Raw genomic sequence first — 23,303 nt, forward strand, 5'->3', positions numbered from 1 at the left:
GATCCACAGAAGCACAGCGTCGGGTGTTTGCGCGGTGCAAGCAAGTTCCCTGGCAGGAACTGGTCCCCTTTGGGATTTTGGCTGGGGGATGGGTGAGGGAGATGGCGGTGGCGAGCGCCTTTGTTCCCTGCCATGCTGAGCTCTGTGGTCTGGGGCTCAACAACTCTCCCTCCCGTTGTCCTCCAGCCCTCCCGTTCTCCGAGCAGAGCTGTTAGCTTGTAATCTTCCAGATGTCAAGTCCTGCTTGCTGTCGGAAGACCCTCCATCAGGCCCCTCGGCTTTTGCAAGCCAGACTCGAGGGCTCTGCTTGGCCGGTGGGCTGCCCCTCCGCCCCCTCCCGCCAGTCCCTAGATCGCGCACCACCTCTCCGCCCTTCCTACCTTCTTCTGTGGGCCTCTCGTCTGCACTTGGCTCTGGAGAATCCGTTCTGCTAGTCTTCTGGCGGTTTTCTGGGTTACTTAGGCAGGTGTAGGTGGAATCTAAGTGATCAGCAGGACGCGCGGTGAGGCCAGCGTCCTCCTATGCCGCCATCTTCAAACTCCCTTTTCTACCATATATATATATAGAGAGAGAGAGAGAGAATCATATTTTACATCTTTTTATTCACCTATTTTCTATTTATTCATATGTCTAATATGAGCAACTTTATATTTAGGACATTTTATTTTATTTTTTTTAATATGAAATTTATTGTTAAATTGGTTTCCATACAACACCCAGTGCTCATCCCAACAGGTGCCCTCCTCAGTGCCCATCACCCACTTGCCCCTCCTTTCCACCCCCTATCAACCGTAGTTTATTCTCAGTTTTTTAGAGTGTCTTAAGGTTTGCCTCCCTCCCTCTCTAACTCTTTTTTCCCTTCCCCTCCCCCGTGGTCTTCTGTTAAAAAAAATATGGAACACTTCACAAATTTGCGTGTCATCCTTGCATAGGAGCCATGCTAATCTTCTCTGTATCATTCCAATTTTAGTATATGTGTTGCCAAAGCGAGCACTCTATAACATTTGTTTTAAGGCCAGTTTGGTGATGATAAACTCCTTTAACTTTCATTTGGGAAACTTTTTTTTTTTTTTAACTATTTCTTTTTCATTGCTAAATGATAGTCTCGCTGGATAGAGTATTCTTGATCACAGGTTTTTTTACTTTTTGCACTTTGAATAGTACATCATGCCATTCCTTTCTGGCCTGCAAAATTTCTGCTGAAAAATCAGCTGATTGCTTTATGTGATTTCTCTTGTATGTAACTTATTGTTTCTCTCGCTGCTTTTAAAATTCTCTCTTTATCTTTAACCTTTAATATTTTAATTATTATATTTCATGGCGTGGGCCTCCATGTGTTCAACTTGTTTGAAACTCTGTGGTTCTTGAACCTGGAGGTCTATTTTTTCTTATAGATTAGGGATGTTTTCAGCTATTATTTTTTCATATACGTTTTCTGCCCCTTTGCTGTCTTCTCCATTGGGGCCCTCTATAATGTGAATGAGCACTTAATTTTGTCCAAGATATCCCTTAACCTATCCTCATTTTATAAAACTCTTTTTTCTTTTTGCTTTTCAGCCTTGGTACTTTCCATTATCTTGTCTTTCAGATAACAGATCTGTTCTTCTACATCCAGTAATCTACTCTGGCCTCCCCCTAGTATATTTTTTTGTTTCAGTTATTGTATTCTTCAAGTCTGATTGGTTCTTTCTTATATTTTCTCTCTTATTGTTAAAGGTCTTACTGAGTTATTCCATACTCCTCTCCATTCCAGTGAATATCATTATGATCATTACTTTAAACTATTTACCAGGAATATTCTTTTTCATTTATTTTTCTGAGGTTTTGTGTTTTGGGGGAAGCATATTCCTTCGTCCCTCCAATTTGCTTTACTCTCTGTGTTTGTTTCTATGAATTAGGTGGGACAGCTGCTTCTAAACTTGAAGAAATGATTTTGTGTATGGTCATTGTTTGTGTGGCCCATGTGTGCCTAGGCTGGGGTTCGTCCTAAGGCTCTCTATGCAAAGGTTGCCCTGGCAGGACAGCTGCAGCTGAAGTGGGCACAGGCTGGGGTAGTCCTGGGGCGCTCTGCACAGAGGAAACCCTGCCATTATAGCTAAAGCTGAAGTAGTTATGGGTCACTGTGGTCCCTGGGCCCTCCATGCAAAGGGTACCCTGGCAGGACAGCCAATACTGGGGTGGGTGCAACCCGGGGATTCTGGGTTTCTCCACACTGAGGGTACCCTGGCAGGATAGCTGAAACTGAAGTGGGTATAAGTCACGGTAACCCAGGCTGCTAAGTGCAGGGAGGGCCCTTCAGGGTAGCTGGAGTAGAGGATGGGTTGAGTGTCCTTTAAAAAAAATAATAATAATAGAAGTTTTTTTTTTTTTAAGATTTTTTTTTTTAAGTGTTCTCTATACCCAGCATGGGGCTCAAGACCACAACCCTGAGATCAAGTCATGTGCTCCACTGACAGTGCCAGCCAGGTGCCCCTGGGTTGGGTGTCCTGGGTGTTCTGCACAGGGTGCGCCCTGTCACATGGCTGGAACTGAGGCAGGTGTTGGCTGGGAGGCCCCAGAGTGCTCTGCACTGGATGTGTCCCAGCAAGCTGCCTGAATCTGATGTGGCATGAACCTGGAGTGTTTGGGGGTGTCCATGTGTGCACTGCCCTGGGGCCACCTTGGTGGAATGGCTAGGACTGGTGTAGGCCAGGGTATCAGGGCTCACTGAGGTGGCAGGTCCGTTAGGATGCGCGGACCCTGCCCCCTTTCATATCATCTGGATGAAGGGGGAATATAAACCAAGGCTCTTGCCAGCCACTCTAACCTGGAGAGAGTTCTTTCCCACCATTTGGCCAAGTTCTAGAGCTGGCTTTTTTGTACGCTAGTTGCCCTTTGAAACCACGGTTTCTTTTCTTTTCCCTGGTCCTTCAGGGGCTGATGTGGGCTAGGGACATGGTGCTGGATAAGGCAGCAAGCTGTCTGTGGGGACCAGACTCTGCCCCATTCTGCCCTCTCAAGGTAGAGGGAAAGTGTAAACCATGGTCTTCACCAGTCCCTTAGAGCCACAGAGAGTTCCAGCAGCACCCCTGCCCTTTGGCAGTGTTATAGGGATGGCTCTTTTATATGCTCATTGTTCTTTTAAATTAGGGCTTTTTTTTTTTTTTTTTCTTTTTCTTGTGTTCCAGGGCAGGTGACCTGCTTCCGGTCCCTCAATGCTTTCCCTCCCCACCGCAGCATTCCAGTAGGGGATTCCCTTTGTTAGTTACCTTGTATCTGCCTCTCTTGCTGTTCTTGCCATTCTCTCCTTTGTAGTGCAGAAGCTGTTTAGTCAGCCCTCCATTCTTCTTTAAGAAGAAGTGTTTTATGAAGAGCTGTGGATTTGTGTGTCCATGGAAAAAGTGAGTGTAGGTTCTTCTTATGTCACTCTCTTAGATCAGAACTTGAAAAACAAAAGCCTTTTCAGTTACCCTTCTCACTGGGGCGTGAGGACATTTTAAAATTGCATTTAGAGGGGTGCTTGGATGGCTCAGTTGGTTAAGCATTCGACTTCAGCTGAGGTCATAATCTTATAGTTCATGGGTTTGAGCCCTGCATCGGCCTCTGTGCTGACAGCTCAGAGCCTGGAGCCTGCTTCATATTCTGTGTCTCCCTGTCTCTCTGCCCCTTCCCCACTCGGGTTCTGTCTGTCTCTGTCTCTCAAAAACTAAATAAACATTAAAAAAAATTTTAATTGCACTTAGGTTGCCAAATTGGATTCTTTGGATTTGTGAATGATTCTGTAAGAGGTATTTGAAGTTTTAAATGCCTTATTCCATACACAATTTCTTAAATTCATAAAGTAAATACACCTATGCTTTATGGAAGTAAAATAGATTTAATTAATTACAGGATAGTTTTATGTGAGTTGTTCTTACTTGTAATTTTAATTTACATGCCAGTCTACCTGAGAAAAAGCCTCACCCTGTGTTTAAGAGATAAAATTAATCAAACCTCTATTTAAAGCCTGAAAAGAACATACCCCTAAAATACTCTTTCACTTGGAACTTAAATATTAAATTGTATCAGCCACTAGCTTTAAGAATTAAATTGGACTGGATAATTCTTCTAATAAATTCAAAGCAATGTGTCCTCTTAATCAGATTGCTTATAGTATTGTTGTTCTGAATTGCTTTGACCGGGCTCTATTGGATATTAAGCACAATATGTATCTCATGAACATTTTATGTTGCTGAAATTCCTGTCCCTGATGATTGCATACGTAAGGTCTACTACATGTTGTTATAATTGGGTCAAGGAACATTTAGCACTGTTTAAAAACCTTATCTTTTGTTCTAGAATCCAGCTTGCATCATGACTTAAAACAGACTTATGTCATCAAAATTTGACTACCAAAGGATTAAATAGTTGGCTGAGGGTGGTGGTGTAAGTATGGGTCATATTTATTGCTTAGGTTTTTTGGTTTTAAGACCAGTGGTTCTCCCAGGACCTATCCCAGCAGCATCAGCTTTTTCATCATCTGGGAATTTGTTAGAAATGCACGCTCTCTGAATCAGACTCTGGGGTGGGTCCCACCATTTGTGATTTAACAAGAATTCCAGGAGAAATTGATGCACACTAAAGATTATGAACTAGCGTTATATAAATTGGTTATAAAAATATAGACATTGAAAATCTTCAGCTCTCATTTTTCTCCTGTAGGCAGTTTGAACATAACAGTGTTGTCCTTTATCAGTAAGCCACACACGTATATATATTTGAGTCCCTGTTATATGGCAGGTCCTAGTATATACCAAATGAATGAATGTGTACAGCAGAGTTTCTTATCTGGTGTACAGCTAGTGAATTTCCAGTATACTCCACTGTTGATCCCTTGAACCCTTGATGAAGCTGGGCTAGACCTGGGTTACTCAAAGCTAATTGCCTTCAACTGTGAGCAGTTTCTGCCATTACTGTAGAGTGCTTTACAAATATCATTTTATGTGTGCTTAGTGACATGAAAAATGTTGGAAAGAACTAATATAGGGTACAGATATAGAGGCGGACTGAGTTCAGATTTGGTTCTATTATATACATACCTTTGGAAAATCATATGAATGTGGATGGTAATTTCATACATGTATGTAGATGTATAGTCACATCTCTGTACTTTATTGATTGAGGATTCAGTCAAGGTTTGGTATAGATTCTTACATATTGTAAGTGTGAATCATTCATAGGAAAGAGAGGTTAGATTGACATGGAGTACTCAGTAAAGTTTCTACAGGTAGAATAAAATTTGTGCTGGCTTATTAAAAGGTGTCATGGAGAGGGAATTTAAAGGGAAAGAAGGGAATTAGGGACCAAATTCCAGCAGAGATAATTTGTTTTAGGAAATTTTCAAGGGATATAGCTTAATGGAATGTATTTCAGGCTGTGTTCGTGGGAGCTCTTGATTTTAATTAGCAAAAGGGGGCAAAAATTCATAAGGAGGCTGAGTTCTCTGATTTGTGCCCTGCCCCCACCTTTAACGTAGTAGAAATTCTTATTGGTTGACTCGTTGGCTTGTTTGTTCTTGATTTCATTCTGTGATTATTTATTCCGTACTTGTATTGTGAAAGGCCTTGTTCTTTGAGAAGAAAAATGGATATGTGGATTTGAGAGTCATTGAAATAAAAATAAGAGAAAAATCCTTTGAGGGTAAATAAGCTATCAGATGGAGAGTATAGAGAGAAGTTTAGAGAACAGGGGACTCAACTTTAAAGGAATAATCACCATTTGGAATGGAAATGGAGAAACCTAAAGTGAAAGCAGAATTATCAGTCTGGGATCCTAGGCACTAAGAAAGAGAAGAATCTCAAAAGTAGGGTGTACTTGATACTTTCAGCATGGATGATATTTTTAGGAAGTTACACAGGTTTCTTAGTCTTTATTGGCCTTATGTGGAAAGGGAGGCAATGGAAATAGAGTATTTGTTCTAGAAGTTTGAGAAGTTAGGAAGAAGGGCAATAGAACATATTAGCTATAGAGGATGACTGGGCCAAACAAAGATTGTTTTCATGTTGGCGAGGGCAGAATCAGTGAAACTCTTGGAAGTGGAGGATATGCTGGAATAATTGAGGAAACAAGGCTTGAGGAAAGAGAAAGGGAATTTGTAAACATCTATCTATAGTGTCAATCTCCCCTCCCATATGATGCTCCCTGAGAGTAGGGACCATTTCTGCCTTTTTTTTTTTTTTTTTAACCACCATACTCAGCACTTGGCACAACACCTGAAAAGTGTTCATAGATGTTCAGTAAAATTTGTTGAATGAATGAATGAATTGCATAAAGAGTTCAGTGAGGATCCCTATTTGTCTGAGACCTGAAGAATGTACGAGAGATTTTAAGTTGGTAAAGGAGTGTTTGAAGGAAGAAAAGAGCTGGGCAAGGTCATGCTGACTGCCCATATTTTCAATAAAGTAGGCAGGCAAATTCTTTACCAGAAAGATCTGATGCATTTAGGGCTTAAGGAATGTTGAAGAGAGTGTAGAGTAACACTTTCTGGAAGTATGCTAAGGAGTTCACCTAAAATAAATAAAAAAGATTGCTAAGCTACAGAATGATTACAATTTGGTCATTTACCAAGTGCCTAGCATATGCCAAGCGCTATAATTAATATTTTACATGCACCATCTTATGGAATCCTTAAAACAGTCTTAGGAAATAGGTATTTATTTACGTCTTAGTTTACTAATGAGAAAACTGTCCTAGGCCATAAATTTGTGATTGGCTAAGTGAGCACTGTTCTGTTGCTTTCTCTAGCAATGTCTTGTGGCCTTAGAGCAGAAGCAGAAAGGGCAGAAGGTAAAATTTATTCAGGCTCACGAACTGGCAAAACAGGCATGCTGTTATTAAATCCTTCCTATGTTCCTTATTTCATTTAATCTCACAACAACACTGCAAAGTAAATATTACCCTCCTTTTATGGAGAATTTAATGATTTTTCCCCAGGTGGCAGAGGTAGTCAATGATCAGACCCCAGTTAGAACCCAGGTCTATTTTATTCTACAACCTGTGCTTTTACCCAGCACTCTCAAGAAAAACAGACATGTTGTTTACGTTGACATTGGTGTGATCAACCATATAGACTTAAGAGGACACAATTAAGAACACAGGTTTTGGGGCACCTGGGTAGCTCAGTCAGTTAAGCGTCTGACTCTTGATTTTGGCTCAGGTCATGATCTCATGGTTTGTGAGTTCGAGCCTCGTGTCGGGCTCTTTGCTGACAGTGCAGGGCCTGTTTGGGATTCTTGATCTTCCTCTCTGCCCCTCCCCTGCTCATGTTCACACACTTTCTCAAAATGAGTAAACCTAAAAAAAATAATCTTAAAAAAAAAAAAACAACAGAGGTTTTCAGTTTTGTTCAATCATCTGAGCTTCAATTATATCGTAAGTTAAAATGGGGACAATAGTAATGCCTGCTAAAATGTTGCAAGGAAATATGTATATACATGCAATACTATGTAATTAGTAAAACATTAAACCAATATTAGTTAATAGTAATTTAGAAATAATAAATATATTATTCTACGATCATTCACATGTTTTCTCAGTATATTTATAAGTCTTTTAACTTGTAGTCTGAAACCTTAATTAGTCTACTAAGTGGTTATGTTAATTATGATAGTTGATTATGTTTTTGTTTTTTCTTTCAAAGCAAACTTTGTTTTGCTTGAATATTCACATTAGTGACATCCTGGGAAAGTAATTTGAATATAATAAAAAGTAGTTTCTTGCAGAAGTAGTCTAATCTTTGTCACTGTTGTTTTTGGGTACAAATTTTAGAGGTAACTTTAGCAGTTACCAAGTCATCTAGAATATATTTTTTTAAAGTTTTATGGTATAAGATTTGTTACATTCTCTCTTCTAAACATTTTAATATATGATAAAGATATGTGCATGTTAAGGGTTTATGTCTTATCTCCATGCCTTTCATTGCATTTGGAATACAAATTTTAGATAACACAGTTATTTAAATATTGACTTGAGCAGTTTAGACTTGATTTCATGAATTGTCATAGCTAGTTAGATCTCAAATTATGTATTGTGTTAAGTCTATCTTTGGAATAAAACAGGTGTTATTATCCCTCCCTCCCAAAACTATTCTGGAAAAATTAGCATTAGTAAATCTAAATGCTTTTGGTGTTCTACTCCAAATGCTTTTTAATTCTTAATTATGAAAATGAGATAAAAAGTAGAAGACTTAAACTTTAATCATTTATTTATAACTGTCTTATCAGTGATACCTTATGGTTTAGGTTGTATTAAAATGACATTTAACATTTTAAAAGGTAGGTTAAAATCTTATTGCTAATATATACGTTGCTTTTAGGAGAGAATGACAATAAGAAGGTACCAGTTTAAGGTTTCACCGACCATGTCTTGGTGGCACATTGTCTCTAGATAAATTGGGGATGAAGAAGTTCTAAAAATGGGTCAGACTTTGGGGTGCCTGGGTGGCTCTGTCAGTTAGGCATCTGACTTTGGCTCAGGTCATGATCTCACAGTCCATGAGTTCCAGCCCCTCGCCAGGCTCTGTGCTGACACCTCAGATCCTGGAGCCTGCTTCGGATTCTGTGTCTCCTCCCTGTCTCTCTGCCCCTCCCTCACTCATTCTCTCTCGCTCTCTCTCAAAAATAAACATTAAAAATTTTAAGAAAATAATAAAATGGGTCACACTTTGATACTAAAGGATTTTCCCCTCTTTGGAAGATTTGGAGCCGTTAGGAGCTCTTAAGGGCTTGGTGTGTGGAGAGGGTACTGTCTTGATTTTTTAACCCTTTATGTCTTTATCATTCGTCATGTTCCTATAAATCTTCCTTGATTTACGTTTTTTCTTGTTTTGCTTTAAAAAATGAAATACGGGGCGCCTAGGTGGCTCAGTCATTTGGCTTTGGCTCAGGTCATGATCTCATGGTGAGTTTGAGCCCCGCATTGGGCTCTGTGCTGACAGCTCAGAGCACAGAGCCTGCTTCGAATTCTGTGTCTCCCTCTCTTTCTGAACCTCCCCTGCTCGCACTCTGTCTCTCTCTCTCAAAAATAAAAAAGCATTAAAAAAAATTAAAAAACAAAAAATACTTGGCATCATCTTTCCAATTAGTTTACTTCTATGTAAAGTAGGATTTCATTTTATTTAAAAAATAACCAAATATCTATTTTGTATCTGTCAACTTGCATTTCCTTTTATAGTAAGAGATGATAAGTTTGCGTGGCTCTGGGGACTCTGAGAATGATTGTGCCTTAATGGTGTGATTATGGTGGTATGTGACTTAGAAGAGTAGGAACCCTAACCAGGTAAGGCATTAGAGGGGTGTTTGCTCAAGAGGAGGTCTAGATGATTCATGTTTTGGACTGGCAAGAATGCCAGCTTTTAAGTGAGAATATAGGTCCACAAAGGATGAGGCATAGATACTCGGGTTAAAAAATTTGAATGGTTGGGATGATATTGATGAGGCAGCCTAACAAGTAGATTGCTTTTTGACCGAGGGTCTTCAGAACAAGCTTGTTGTTTTCTTTTGTATTATCTCAAGTATGTGCAGGCTAACCTGTCTTTTCCTAGGTGGCTATGTTAAGACTGGATTTTAGTCATCTATCTAACAAATATTTATTGAGTGTCTCTTAGTTCCAGACACTCTCCTAGATACTAGAGATATACTAGTAAACAGAATAGACAAAAATTTCAGCCCTCTGGAGTTGATACTCTGATGTGAGAGATACAGTAAAGAAAAAAGTAAATTACATATTTTTGGAGAAAAATTTGCAGAGAAGATAGGGAATGTACTTTGAATAGGATAGTCAGGGAAAACTTAAAAGATGCCATTTTAACCACAACTTGAGTTTTGCATAAGATCTCTGGGCCTGGCATTGTCATTTATCATATCTAGTAGAACTGGAATGAGCAAATGTCAGTGTTCACCATTTTACAATGAAGAAAATTTGTGGTGAGAAAACTGTCCAAATGTGCCGAGAAACACCAGACACTGGATTTTAGTACTCTTGGATATTGTGATTTGGGTTTCTGGAAGTTGACCTGCAATGAAGCCATATTTAGCCAAAAAGTTAGGGATTTGGGAAAGGCCAGCAGGAGACAGTGGAGCACCTTTATAGGTTGAGGCTAACTCCCGATCCTATATAAGACTTCGTAGAAATCAGGTGGGAAGCCATGTCTTGGTGGACCTGCGCATATACTGAGACCTGTACTGAGCTCACTGCATCTCAGCTTTCAGACCCTTCATTTTGGAAAGGTTATGGTTTAAATGTACCAGGCTTTGTGATCACTCTAGGACTGATTGGGGCTTTCTCAGGCCTTTGCTCCCTATAGCTTAGTAGGGTGATTAAAGTAACACTGTGTTAATTATACCTGGACCTGAGGATGCTGTGAATTAGTCAAGATCCTAAAGTTTGAGAAAGGGAAATCTCAATTAAAATCTCAAAAGAGCTCCTGGCTTTTTATCCCCACTGGAAAGATACCCCAAAGAGAGATGATTGATGTCTACAATATTGTCCATGAATTTTGAGCTCAATTAGTCCTCTTTAAGCTACTATGTCCTTTAATTTTCCTCCACATCTTGTACCTAAAAACTTTTTATTTCCACCTTTCTTTCTCTTTTTCCTTTGCATTGGTTCAGTCTGTCTCACACTTCCTCAACTATCCAAATAGATTCTATATCTCATCCTCATTCTCTAAATTTTCACATGGATCTCAAAAAAGTATTCCTTATACACTGAAGTCCTAGCCTTGCCTCTGGCAGATCAGCTTTGTCATCACCATGCAAAAACTCCAGCTTTCTCTTCATCTAGCTGTCTTTTCTTCCCCTTCCTTGGACAGTTTTTAGTGAGAACTTCTTTTTATAAATAAACACTTATTTCCCAAATCCTTTTAAAATAAACTTCATGATGAAAATTCATTTCAGATATGCTTCATAGTAATATTAAAAACACTGGAAATAAATTATATTTTATCCTATTAGATTTATTCAGACAGTGCAGTGGAAAACAAAGCGTTTGTCAGAATGAGTAAATATTTATGAAACAATACATCACTGTCATTAGCTTAGGTAGTGACTACGTAATATTGTTGAGTTAATGCATATGTAATAGTAAAAACTGACATTTCACTGGAACTGTTCATTAAAGACATTTTTTTTTTTGGTATAACTATGGTAATTTAGATCTAATGATATACTTTTAAACCTGCTTAAAGGTGATGTGTACATTTCCCTTTGATGGTTTTAAATTTTATCATAGGTGTGATGTTTCTTTACCCACATAGGAAAAAAATGTATATTGATAAATTCTCTTGGATATGAATTTATCATTTTCACTTTTATTTCTACCTTCAGTTTTTAAAGCCATTTGAAAATTCTCTTTGAAAATATTTAGGAAAACAAAAATTTAAGACAGTCATTTGGATAGTCAAATAGTTTATTTGACTATCATATTCACTAACTAACAAAAATGATTTCACTCAAGATAATTCAGAAAAAGATTAAAGGGGCACCTGGGTAACTCAGTCAGTTGAGCATCTGAATCTTCATTTCACCTCAGGTCATGGTCCCAGGTTATTGAGATTGAGCCCCACACCAGACTTTGCACTGAGAGCCTGGAGTCTGCTTAAGATTCTCTCTCTCTTCCCCTCTTCCCCTTTTCCCCCGCTCATGCTCACTCGCTCTCTCTCTCTCAAATTAAAAAAAAAAGAGAGATTATAAAGTATTTTTCCTCATTTTCCAGGAAATGTCCCATTCTTTCTGTCTTTAGTTAGACGTGTTACTTCTTTTTTGCTAATGTTATATGCACTTTGATTGCCCTTTCTTCTTGCTTCCTGGTACATCTGTATTAACTTACCATGAAAGCCTTGAGTCTCCTACTTCTTTGATGTTGGTATACTCATTCTTTAGTGATATTGTGACTACAGAAACACTCTAGCCTAATCCTTGGAGTTGCAAGGATGTCATAATACTTAAGCCTACTTTCTGTCCCCTGTTATTGTTTCCTTATCCCTTGCAAAGCATTGCCTTGGCCACACATGAATTCATCCAGTATGTTTCTGCAGTTTCTAAATTCTTACTGAAAAGAACTAGAGTCAGGATGATTTCCAAAATGTACCTTATGTAAGACATTCTTCATCTGTTACCATTGTTTTTCAGTGTATGAACCTTCTAAGAATAGTGAAAAAAAAAATCTGTCTTTAGTAATGGGCTCTTTCTCATAACTCAACACTTAAAGATTATTTTAACATAGTTTTATGTACTTTAATTATTAATTTTGTTGGTTGCACCTTGAGGCCTTTTACATAAAGGACTTAATTTCAATAATACTGTGGCAATCCCATTTAGTCTTTGTTTACAGTTGTATTATGTTTCATTTCAGCCAATAATAATTCCTTTCTTTAAAAAAATTTTTTTAATGTTTATTCTTGAGAGAGAGAGACAGAGAAAGAGCATGAGTGGGGGAAGGGTAGAGCGAGAAAGGGTCTCAGAATCTGAAGCAGGCTCCAGGCTCCGAGCTGTCAGCACAGAGCCTGACACAGGGCTGGAACTCATGGACTGTGAGATCATCACCTGAGCCAAAGTCAGATGCTTAACCACCTGAGCCACCCAGGCGCCCCAATAATATAATAATTCCTTTCTTAGGGACTCCATAGCATGTATGGTTTATATGGTTTACATGTAATATTATTTTATAAGCTATATTTTGTTAGATTTAGATGTTGACACTCAGGGTTGCTCAAAATTTTATGTGATTTTTTTAAAAGATAATTTTAGTCTTCCCATCACATGAATAAATTTATTATCTAGAAAAAAAGGAGAGCTTGTACTTTCTGATGGAGGAGGGAATTCTGAATAACCAAGCGTTAGCTAGATGAATTAATTTCTGTACTACTGGGAATGACTTAGATTTAAATAAGATCCAAAGAACCCTTCCTGTTTATCATCTAAGGCCCATCCCCTGTGTTGATCTTTTCCTGAATATCTGCACCAGCATTGACTACTCCCTGAATATCCCTTTTAATCTCAACTGCATATTAAGTGTCTAAGTAGCAGAGACTCCATCTATCTCATTGCACTGCATAGAATGCTGTGCACCTAGCCTTTCTGTAACATGTATTTGGTTAAAAATGGTCTTCACTATGTCAGGCTATTAGTTTTCCTCATTAAAAGTTCCAGAGTGTGTGGGGCACCTGGGTAGCTCAGTTGGTTAAGCATCTGACTTTGACTCAGGTCATGATTTCACAGTTCGTGGGCTCGAGCCTCATGTCAGGCTCTCTGATGACAGCTCAGAGCCTGGAGCCTGCTTCAGATTCTGTGTCTCCCTCTCTCTTTGCCCCACCCCTGCTTATGCACATGCATGCTCTCTCTCTCTCTCTCTCTCTCTCTCTCTCTGTCTCTGTCTCTCTGTCTCTTTCTCTCTCAAATAAACATTTAAAAAAATTTTTTTAAGTTCCAGGTGTGCCACTTTCTTTTTCTTTTCCCTTCACATTTGAATTTAACTGTAGTAATAAAGACATACTTCTCAATTTAAAAGTATAAGGAACATGAAAGATAAAAGATCAGGAACGTGTTGTCATTCTTTCAGGGAACCCCTCCAGCAAGATAATTTGCTCTTCTGACTGTTGCTTATAAGGTGGCTCATCCTTAAAGCATGTGGACCCTGAGTGCCAGGGTGAAATGGCTTGTGGTGTTTTCTTTTTATAAAAAATAAGCCAAAATCCAAAAAGAGAATATTTTTAAAATGTTTGTAGGGTTTATCTACAGTGAGGGAAAGAACAGCCATTAATAGGAGATATAATATTTAAGGTTGTTTATAGAGGCAAATGAAGTAAGAAAATGTCATTCTTGGAAACATTTACTATTTTATTTTATTTTTAAGTTTTTATTTTATTTATTTTTTTTGGGGGGGGGAAGGGCAGAGGGGGGGGGAAGAGAGAGAATCCCAGGCAGGCTCTGCAATGTTAGCTCAGAACCTGATGCAGAACTTGAACTCAACAAACCTTGAGATCATGACCTGAACCAAAATCAAGAATCAGATGCTTAACTGGCTGAACCATCCAGCATTCCCATTTTTTAAGTGACTCTTAGAAAGATGACTGATTTAGGGTAAGCTTGCTATTTTCTGGCATAGTTAAGCCATTTGGAGTAATTTGTTAGAATGGGCTAGCAATTACTGAGTCCTGTAGTGTGACTGACACTTTATGTAAATAATTATTTAATTTCAGGAATTCATCATATGAGAGTGGGTAGTATCATTATTTGAGTTTTACAAAGATACACCTTGAAGCTCAGTGAATTTCCTAGTAAGTGGAAGCTCCAAGGTTCACATAATCTTTCTATTTAGAGTAGGAGAAGTTATATATTCATATTAATTAAACTCTCCATATAAATACTAATGTTTTAAGAGGTGAATGAAAAAATATGCATAAGACATGACTCATAGCCTCTAGGAATATAGTCTATACTAGACTGATATCTTAGTATAATCCAACTATTGAATTACCCAACTATTGAATCCAACTATTGAATTACCCTTTTTGAGGAGTGAAGACTATGTTTTTTTCAGGTTTAAATTCAGGTAACATTTATTGGATACTTGGAAATCTTTCTCATAACATAATAAATAAAACACTAGCCCCCTGAGCTAGTTCAGTAGTTCTGGAAGGCAATGTGGTCTGAAGGGAGAATGTATACTTTGGAATGAGATTGGAGCTCAGACCTCATCTGTTAACTTTTAACTGTGTGACTGATATTTCTCAACTTCAATTTTCTCATCCCTCAGATGAAGATACTGATGGCATTGGTACAGGGATTGCATATAATACTCTTAGTATACTGCTTATTAACACACTGTCTAATGTATAGTAGATAATTAATAAAATTTTTCCTTGGTTCTCATTTAATTTGAGATAGAAAGTGATAAGTACACTATGAAGGCAGCTCAAGAGTGAGATATTACATCCACCCAGGGTACTCAGAGAGGGCTTCATGAGGAAATTGATGCTTGAATTGAACCTTGAAAGATGACAGGATTTGGATATACAGAATTGAGACAAATGAGTATTTCGTGATCTATGAAATATTTATAGGAAGGCTATTGGTAACATAATGGAGGACCTTTTTTTAAAAAAATTTTTTTATCTGGGGCGCCTGGGTGGCTCAGTTGGTTAAGCGTCCGACATCAGCTCAGGTCACTATCTCGCGGTCCGTGAGTTCGAGCCCCGCGTTGGGCTCCGGGCTGATGGCTCAGAGTCTGGAGCCTGCTTCCGATTCTGTCTCCCTCTCTCTCTGCCCCTCCCCCGTTCATGCTCTGTCTCTCTCTGTCTCAAAAATAAATAAACGTTAAAAAAAATTAAAAAAATTTTTTTTACCTTACATTTATTTATTTTTGAGAGACAGAGACAGAGCACAAGATCTTTTTAAAATGTATACTGATTCCATAGATGAACTCCCCTCCTTTTAAGGCTTCTGAGGTATATCTTCAGCTGAGCCTTCTCCCTGAGCTCTGGGCCTTGATTCCTAAGTGCACTAGATCATACACACGCAGTAATGTTTGAAGCATCTGAAACTTTGAAGTTTCCAAAACTGAGCTCCTGGTCTACCAACCTGCCCCGTCCAAGTCCACCTGCAGCCTTTTCTGTCTCAGGTAATGGCAGTTCCATTCTCTCCGTTGCTCAGTGCAAAAACCTTCATGTACACAATCTTTGACTCCTTTCTTTTTCTCATACCTCTGCTGTCATCAAATCCTTTAGGCTCAACCTTGAAAGTTTATCATCTCTGACTGTCCCTACTGTCACAACACTGGGCCACACCATCACCATCTCTCATTTGGATTATTAACAGTAGCTTTCTAATTGCTTCTTAGCTTCTTTCTCAGAAGATTTAATCAGTGTCAATAGAACAGGGGAGTGGGGGGCGGGGGGGGAAAGGGTCACTGTTTAGGCCAGTATTTTCCCTAAAAGGAATTTAAAATTCTTTGAAGCTCTTGGACAAAATTTCTGTTAATACCTCCTGTAGTCTCATGCCCTAGATTTGGAGAGAAGTGATTTTTTTCCTCCCTGTGTATTGTTGCCTGTAATGTAAGAGCTTCTCAGTAGGGCCCCTGTGAATGTCTGACTTGAACAGTCTCTTGATGGACAGTTACCCTATGTATCTTAAATATATTACTAGTCTTAAAATAATGAGAATATTATGAAGTGTACTCACTGCTGAAAGTATCTGAACATAATTTCATCTTCTTTTTAATGATTTAGAATGAACTTCAGAATTTGGAACTGCTGCAGGCTGATCATTAGAAATATCAGTTATCATTGCATAGTAAAGGAAGTGGTGGTTAGTAGACATTTCCAGAAAAAGCAGCTTTCTCTCTCCTAAAATTAAAAATAGTTATTAAACATTTCTGGTTATTTCCCCTCTGAAATTTGGGGCATAAGGTAATCTATGGATATTATGGTGGTAGATTTTGTTGTGGACTCACTAGCAGTGATTGTTGACTGGTGGATTTTATAATTATTTAAGAAAGGAAAGGTCAGCAATTGAATTTTGCAGGTATTTTATTTGACTTGAATATTCCTTAACTTTTTATTTTATATTTATTTCCCAACCCTATAGACCTGAGGCTGTTTCTGGTTTAGTGGCAAAGTAAAAGATACTAATGAGAATGTCTTTGGGACATAATTATGTAGATTTAAAGGACTGGTGTAGTTTTAATTATGCCCTTTAGCTAGTGTACTTGCATATTAAACTCATTCGTGTCTTAGTGTATTTCCCTCTGAAACTTTGCTTTTCTCAGGCCTTAAATTACTAATCAGCTCATGGGTGTACCCGAAGGTTATGTAAGCTAAGTTGAAGACTGCCAAAGAAATGTGTTTAAACTATTAATCCAAAATATACAGAAGTTTATAGTTAGAAACAATGGCCCATGGGTTTATAGTGTTCTTTGCTGGATTCTTAAGAAAGAAATTCCCAGCACTGTGTGTGTATGTGTTTTCTCCCTGTCTCCCTGCCTTCTTCCCTAAACAAAAACACCCTTTGGTTGTGATGTGTTGAAACATGTAATATATTGTTTCCCTCAGGCTCTTTTAGTAAACTGAGGGAACTTGAGGTAAAATAATAATAGATTTTTTTATTTGTATTTTTTTTTACCTCTGCTTTTTGACTTGTTTACTTTCATTATAAGTTTCTAGATTTAGCAGACTACTCAATCTAATAAGGGTAGCAACTACCCTAAAGCTATGGAATGATTTTATTCACTTATAGGAAAAAGGCATGGGGCTACTTAAACCCTGCTTTGTGGGTGGTTTTGTTTTTAATTGTAAGAAGCTAGAATAGGAAATCCTTGGTAAATTCTAAGGAGAAAGGCTCAGAAAATCTTTGGAGGCCAACTTTACTCCCAAAGAGACAATGAAAATACAGAATTTAGAATGGGAGTAAGTGACCTGTCTTTGAAGGGGGACAAAGTAAATATTTTTGGCTTTGTGGACTATATGGTTTCAGTTGCACTTACTCCGTTGCTGTAGCATGAAAGCAAACATAAGTAATATCTAACTGAATGGATGAGACTGTGTTGTTATTGACAAAAACAGGCAGCTTTCTGAATTTTTCCTATAGGCTGGACCTAGTTTACAGACTCCTAATTTAGAACTTGGATTCCTTAATTTTTTTCTTTGTTTTCCAGACTGACATTTATCACATGCCTGATGTATATTTAGGTCTTTTTATATACTTTTGATCAATGATCATCACAATGACTTATGAGACAGATGGGGAAAATACTTCTTAAAATGTTTACATTATGAAAAATTTCAAACATATACAAAAACAAATCCCCATATATCCATCATCATATCAAACAGTAGGTAGTGTTTTCCCTATTTCATTTGTTTATCCCTTTTTATTCATTTTCTTTCTTTATTATTTTTTTATTCTTTGTATTTTAGCTGAAGTATTTTAAAGTAAGTTTTTAAACTTTAAATGTCCTGTGATGCCTATATACCTTACTATGTGTCTCTAGAAAATGTGAGCATTTTCTTATGTAATTGTAATATCACTGTATCTTACCACTTGGCAGAATCAACAATACTTTTTTTTTTTAATTTTTAATGTTTATTTATTTTTGAGACAGGGGAGGGGAGGGTGCAGAGAGGGAGACACAGAATCCAAAGCAGGCTCCAGGCTCTGAACTGTAAGCACAGAGCCCGATTCGTGGCTTGAACTCACTCACGAACTGCGAGATCATGACCTGAGCCGAAGTCAGGCACTTAACCGACTGAGCCACCCAGGTGCCCCAACAGTACTTTTTTGATAACATCTGTTATCCAGGCCAGGTTCACATTTACCCAATTGCCTTAAAACATATATATTTTTTTTAACATCTAATTTGTTTGAACCAGGACCTACATCAAGTCATATATTACATTTGGCTGTTGCCTCATAAGTCTCTTCTAATAATCTTAATCTCCCCTTTTCTTACTTTTCCTTTTTTTGTTTGTTTTCAGTCTCTAGCTCCTTGAAGGAATTAGCCAGTTGTTCCTGTTCTGTAGAATGTTTCACATTCTAGATTTGTTTGCTTCCTCTGTTGTATGTTACCATATTTCCCATTTTTTCCTATAAATGAAGTTAGTTGTAAAGACTTATATAAATTTAAGTTCAGCCTTTTTGGCAATAGTCCTTCCTAAGTGGTACTTTGTTTTTCATATTTTGTCATATCAGGAGTCGTATCAGTAGCCTGAACCTTCCCTTGTAAAGTTCCCCTTCAACTTTTCATCTAATGTTTTTATTCATTGAATCATCCTTCCCAAATCAATGATCTTATTTTCATTTCTACATTTACTGGCTGGAATTCTTCTGAAAGAATGTTCCCTAATCATCTTGAGTATTTCGTTATCCCGAAATGCAGTTCATAAGGAAGGCAATATTTTTGAATTTCATGTTATAGATTGGGATTGATTCTCAAAGGTTAAATGAATTGCCTGAAGTTACAAACTTAGTAACCTAACTAGCTCAGAATCAAAACCAACGTTTTTTTTTTTTTTTTTTTAATTTTTTTTTCAACGTTTATTTATTTTTGGGACAGAGAGAGACAGAGCATGAACAGGGAAGGGGCAGAGAGAGAGGGAGACACAGAATCGGAAACAGGCTCCAGGCTCCGAGCCATCAGCCCAGAGCCTGACGCGGGGCTCGAACTCACGGACCGCGAGATTGTGACCTGGCTGAAGTCGGACGCTTAACCGACTGCGCCACCCAGGCGCCCCAAAACCAACGTTTTTGATACCAATTCTGGTTATCCCAGATAACCAGTGGGAGCCAATGGACTAGCATAACAAATTCTTCTTGGTTCAGAAGTTAAAGTCGGAGAAGTAGCATGATTTAGGATGATTCCTCTTTCCTTTCTGTCTCTTCCCGGGTAAGTTAAGGAGAGTAGGTAGTTTTATCTGATAGTTTTCTAGAGCAATTGAATGCTTAGAAGTCAAATTGCTTGGATTCACATTCCTGTTCTTACCACTTAGCAGCTATAATCTGACTTTTGGCACGTTGCTTAACCTTTCCATGATCTAGTTTCCTTGTCTGTAAAGTGAGGATCCTAATAGAATCTGTCTCAAAGGGTTGTTGTAACAATTAAATGAAGTCGATACAAGTAAAGGGCTTAGAATAGTGCCTTGCATATAGGAAGCACTCAGTATCATTTAGCTTTTCAGAAATAAAACTGTTCCATAGGTATACTTTTAATTCTACCAGCCATCCAAACAAACACTCAAAATAATACAGTAATTTTTAGGAAAACAGTATTATGTTGTTTGTTGATGCTAAAAGTGGTAAGTCAATATTTGGGTTCTCTTACTTGGCAGCCTAAGAAATGGCACGAATCTAAAGAATGAAAGCTGTAGATGCTACATTTCTGTAACAGTTGTAACTGCAGAGAAACTTGTTTTAAATTTTTAGTTATATACATAGGATTAGTTATCTAGTGAATTGGTGAAATGATGCATGTAACCTGAATGTTCTGCATTTTAGATTTTTTATGTTTGATATCTTAAAGTGAACAATACTTCTTTTTGGAGTCTTAAAGCTTTTCTCTGAGCACAGTAGGAAAAGCTGTCAAATGTATTGTCATATTTTCAACAGAACATAAAATACTTTATTGTGTAGTATGTGGGAAAAGCAAAATGCACTCTGCCTTTTTCCCCCTTTTCCATTACCTACTTGTTAGTGTGATAGATGGTATCACTATATTTAAGTTGTGTTTATAATCATATCTTTGTCCTATTTGCAGGACTTTTAAAGACTGTAAAGGACCATTTCAGCAGAGTATTTTTCATCATTTTATAAAGTAGTGGAATTCATAATTGTAATTTTCCAGATGTGAAATCTGCTTATAACCTTATCATTTTGCATTATTTTCTTATGGTTGGCATTTTAAGACTGGGTGAAAGTATGTATATATATTTGGTTTGATCATAGACTGTTCCTATTTGTTCCTAGCCATTTCTTCTCCAGTTTGTTACACAGTGTTATGAAAGGTTTTTCACTATTTATTGCCTGAGTTGTCAAGTATCTTTTGAGCTATATTCAAAAGGACAGTTTGCTCTAGGTATGTGTTATACTTCATTTAAGATTTTTCTATTTGAAAATGCTTTGTATTTGGCCATGTGAATCAGAATGGATGCAGCTAGACCAGTCTTTTAGGTGTATATATATAGGTGGACATGTGTGTCCATGACCGATAATAATGTGATTCGTTATATGACCCAAATGCAGTGAGTAACTTGGCTTTATTACTGTAAGGATTTAACTGTTTTTGTCAGTCTTCTCCCTCATTATTTATGTGAGATTGCATCACCTAGCCAGAAGTAGGAAGCAATACCATGTGCACAACTGCAGGTTTGGAGGCCTGTATTAATATTTTATGAACGAAAACACTGTTTATCCACTGAACCACCTTTTCAGTATTACTTGTTTACTGCCTACTGTAGAATATCTGTATTTGCAAATGAAACACTATTGTAGAAAGTTCTGATTGAATAGAATAAAATTAGTAGTAATTGTAGCTTTCTAATTATAGCAGTTTTGATTTCCAAATAAAGAAAAGTGTGTATACATTTCTATTCTTACAAAGACATTAAGGGAATAATAAAAATGGTGAACAACTATGTGGTTAAATTGTGAAGATCAGGGAGCTATCAAAGTCTTCAAGGGGTGTGCCTATCCATGGACTTTGATGCAGATACATGTCTTTTTTTTTTTTTAATTTTTTAACGTTTATTTTATTTATTTATTTATTTATTTATTTATTTATTTATTTATTGAGAGAGCGTGAGTGGGGGAGGGGCAGAGAGAGAGGGAGACACAGATTCCGAAGCACGCTCCAGGCTCTGAGCTGTCAGCACAGAGCCCTACGTGGGGCTTGAACTCATGAACTGTGAGATCATGACCTGAGCTGAAGTCAGACACTTAACCGACTGAGCCACCCAGGCGCCCCTAACGTTTTTTTATAATTGAGAAACAGACACAGAGCGTGAGCAACGTAGGGGTAGAGAGAGGCGAGACACAGAATCTGAAGTAGGCTCCAGGCTCTGAGCTGTCAGCACAGAGCCCAAAGCGGGGCTTGAAGTCATGAACCGTGAGATCATGACCTGAGCCGAAGTCGGTTGCCTAACCGACTGAGCCACCCAAGCACCCTCCCCCTTTTATTAATGTTTGTTTATTTTTGAACGTTTTTTTTTTTTTTTATTTATTTTTGGGACAGAGAGAGACAGAGCATGAACGGGCGAGGGGCAGAGAGAGAGGGAGACACAGAATCGGAAACAGGCTCCAGGCTCCGAGCCATCAGCCCAGAGCCCGACGCGGGGCTCGAACTCACGGACCGCGAGATCGTGACCTGGCTGAAGTCGGACGCTTAACCGACTGCGCCACCCAGGCGCCCCAATGTTTGTTTATTTTTGAAAGAAAGAGACAGAGCATGAGTGGGGGGAGGGGCAGAGAGAGAGAGGGAGACACAGAACCCGAAGCAGTCTCCAGGCTCTGAGCTTCAGCACAGAGCCCAACGCGGGGCTTGAACTCACGAATCGTGAGATCGTGACCTAGGCCAAAGTCAGACACTTAACCAACTGAGCCACCCAGGCACCCCACAGATATATGTCTTTTTAACTTCTGGTAAGGCCTGAGTGTTGAAAAGAATACTGGACCTGAAGGTTAACAGTCGCAGACAAGACCCTTGTCTCTGCCTTGGGAGCTCTGTAAAACTATTTACCATTTTTGGGCTTCTGAATTATACCTGCTTTTTCTGTGAGGATCAAAGGTTAAGTAAGTTTTCTGGGTGTGAAAATTCTTTCTCAAGTACAGATTACTAGTGCATCAGAGTTAGGATAAGCCATATTGGTTATGAGAGAGAGTACAGTAATAGTTGTTTGGGCCTGTTAAGATTTGCCTAGGTTCATTTTATGATCTTGGTCAAGATCCTGCCTTCCCTCAGGTGTGTCTATGCCTTCATCTGTATGTGGGGATAATAATCACTGTTTTGCATTAGTTCTTAAAATGTCTGTCAAGTGCCCAGCACACTGCCAGGCACATGTAGGTGCTCTGTGCCTGGTAGCTGCTGTTGTCACTGGCTTTTAAAAAAATTATTGATGATTAATGAATACTCATTTCAGGCATATTAACATGTAAGAAAGTAACACCCCTTTTGGTAGAAGGAGCAAGTTTTGAATATTAATACCATATGCCATTTGTGGAGAGTGTCAATTTCTAATAATTTTCTTTTTTACGTACTAGGATTAATTAAAAACCAATGTTGCAAAATTATGCAAACAATACCGATTTTTCTTGAAACCAAAACATTGATAATTAAAATAAGTAAGGAAATTTCTAAGCTTGGATTTAATTTATACTTAAGAGCTTTCCTTTTCCCTGAATGCTGTCATCTATGTTCATTACTCAGCCTTTTTTTTTTTTAAAGAATTTGAACATAAAGTTGAAAAAGTAAAAGTATAATTAAATGAGAAATTTATATATTGAAGTTCAGTATCTGCCTATGAATTCTAAGGTGAATTCAAAAGCCTTCAGCTTTCATTTCAGTTCTCAGTCTTTGGTTAACTCTATCAGTTATTCTTGCCCATTATTTCCTTGTGGATGTGGAAATGAATCGTGTGTGCATGAGAAACCATCTTTTAGTTCGTTAACTCATCATGGCAGCTGCTGAGCCATGGCGACATCTTTAAGAAAGGTAATAGAAACACTTGTCTGGGAAAATGTTAGGAATCAAAGTTAACTGATGTGAAAGAGCTGTGTATAAGACTTTTTTTTTTTAATTCTGTT

At 38.1% G+C, this 23,303-nt stretch overlaps 1 protein-coding gene and 1 non-coding gene across 2 annotated transcripts in view; one reads left to right on the top strand and one right to left on the bottom strand.

The window, feature by feature from the left end:
* Positions 1 to 23,303, top strand: part of PRIM2 (DNA primase subunit 2) — a 346,574-nt gene that overhangs the window by 226,136 nt on the left and 97,135 nt on the right. The window lies entirely within an intron of this gene.
* Positions 888 to 994, bottom strand: LOC115515202. The gene has a single exon (XR_003969232.1). It is a non-coding gene; the product is annotated as a U6 spliceosomal RNA (small nuclear RNA).

Source organism: Lynx canadensis, chromosome B2 (genome assembly GCF_007474595.2).
Source record: "Lynx canadensis isolate LIC74 chromosome B2, mLynCan4.pri.v2, whole genome shotgun sequence".
NCBI lineage: Eukaryota > Metazoa > Chordata > Mammalia > Carnivora > Felidae > Lynx > Lynx canadensis.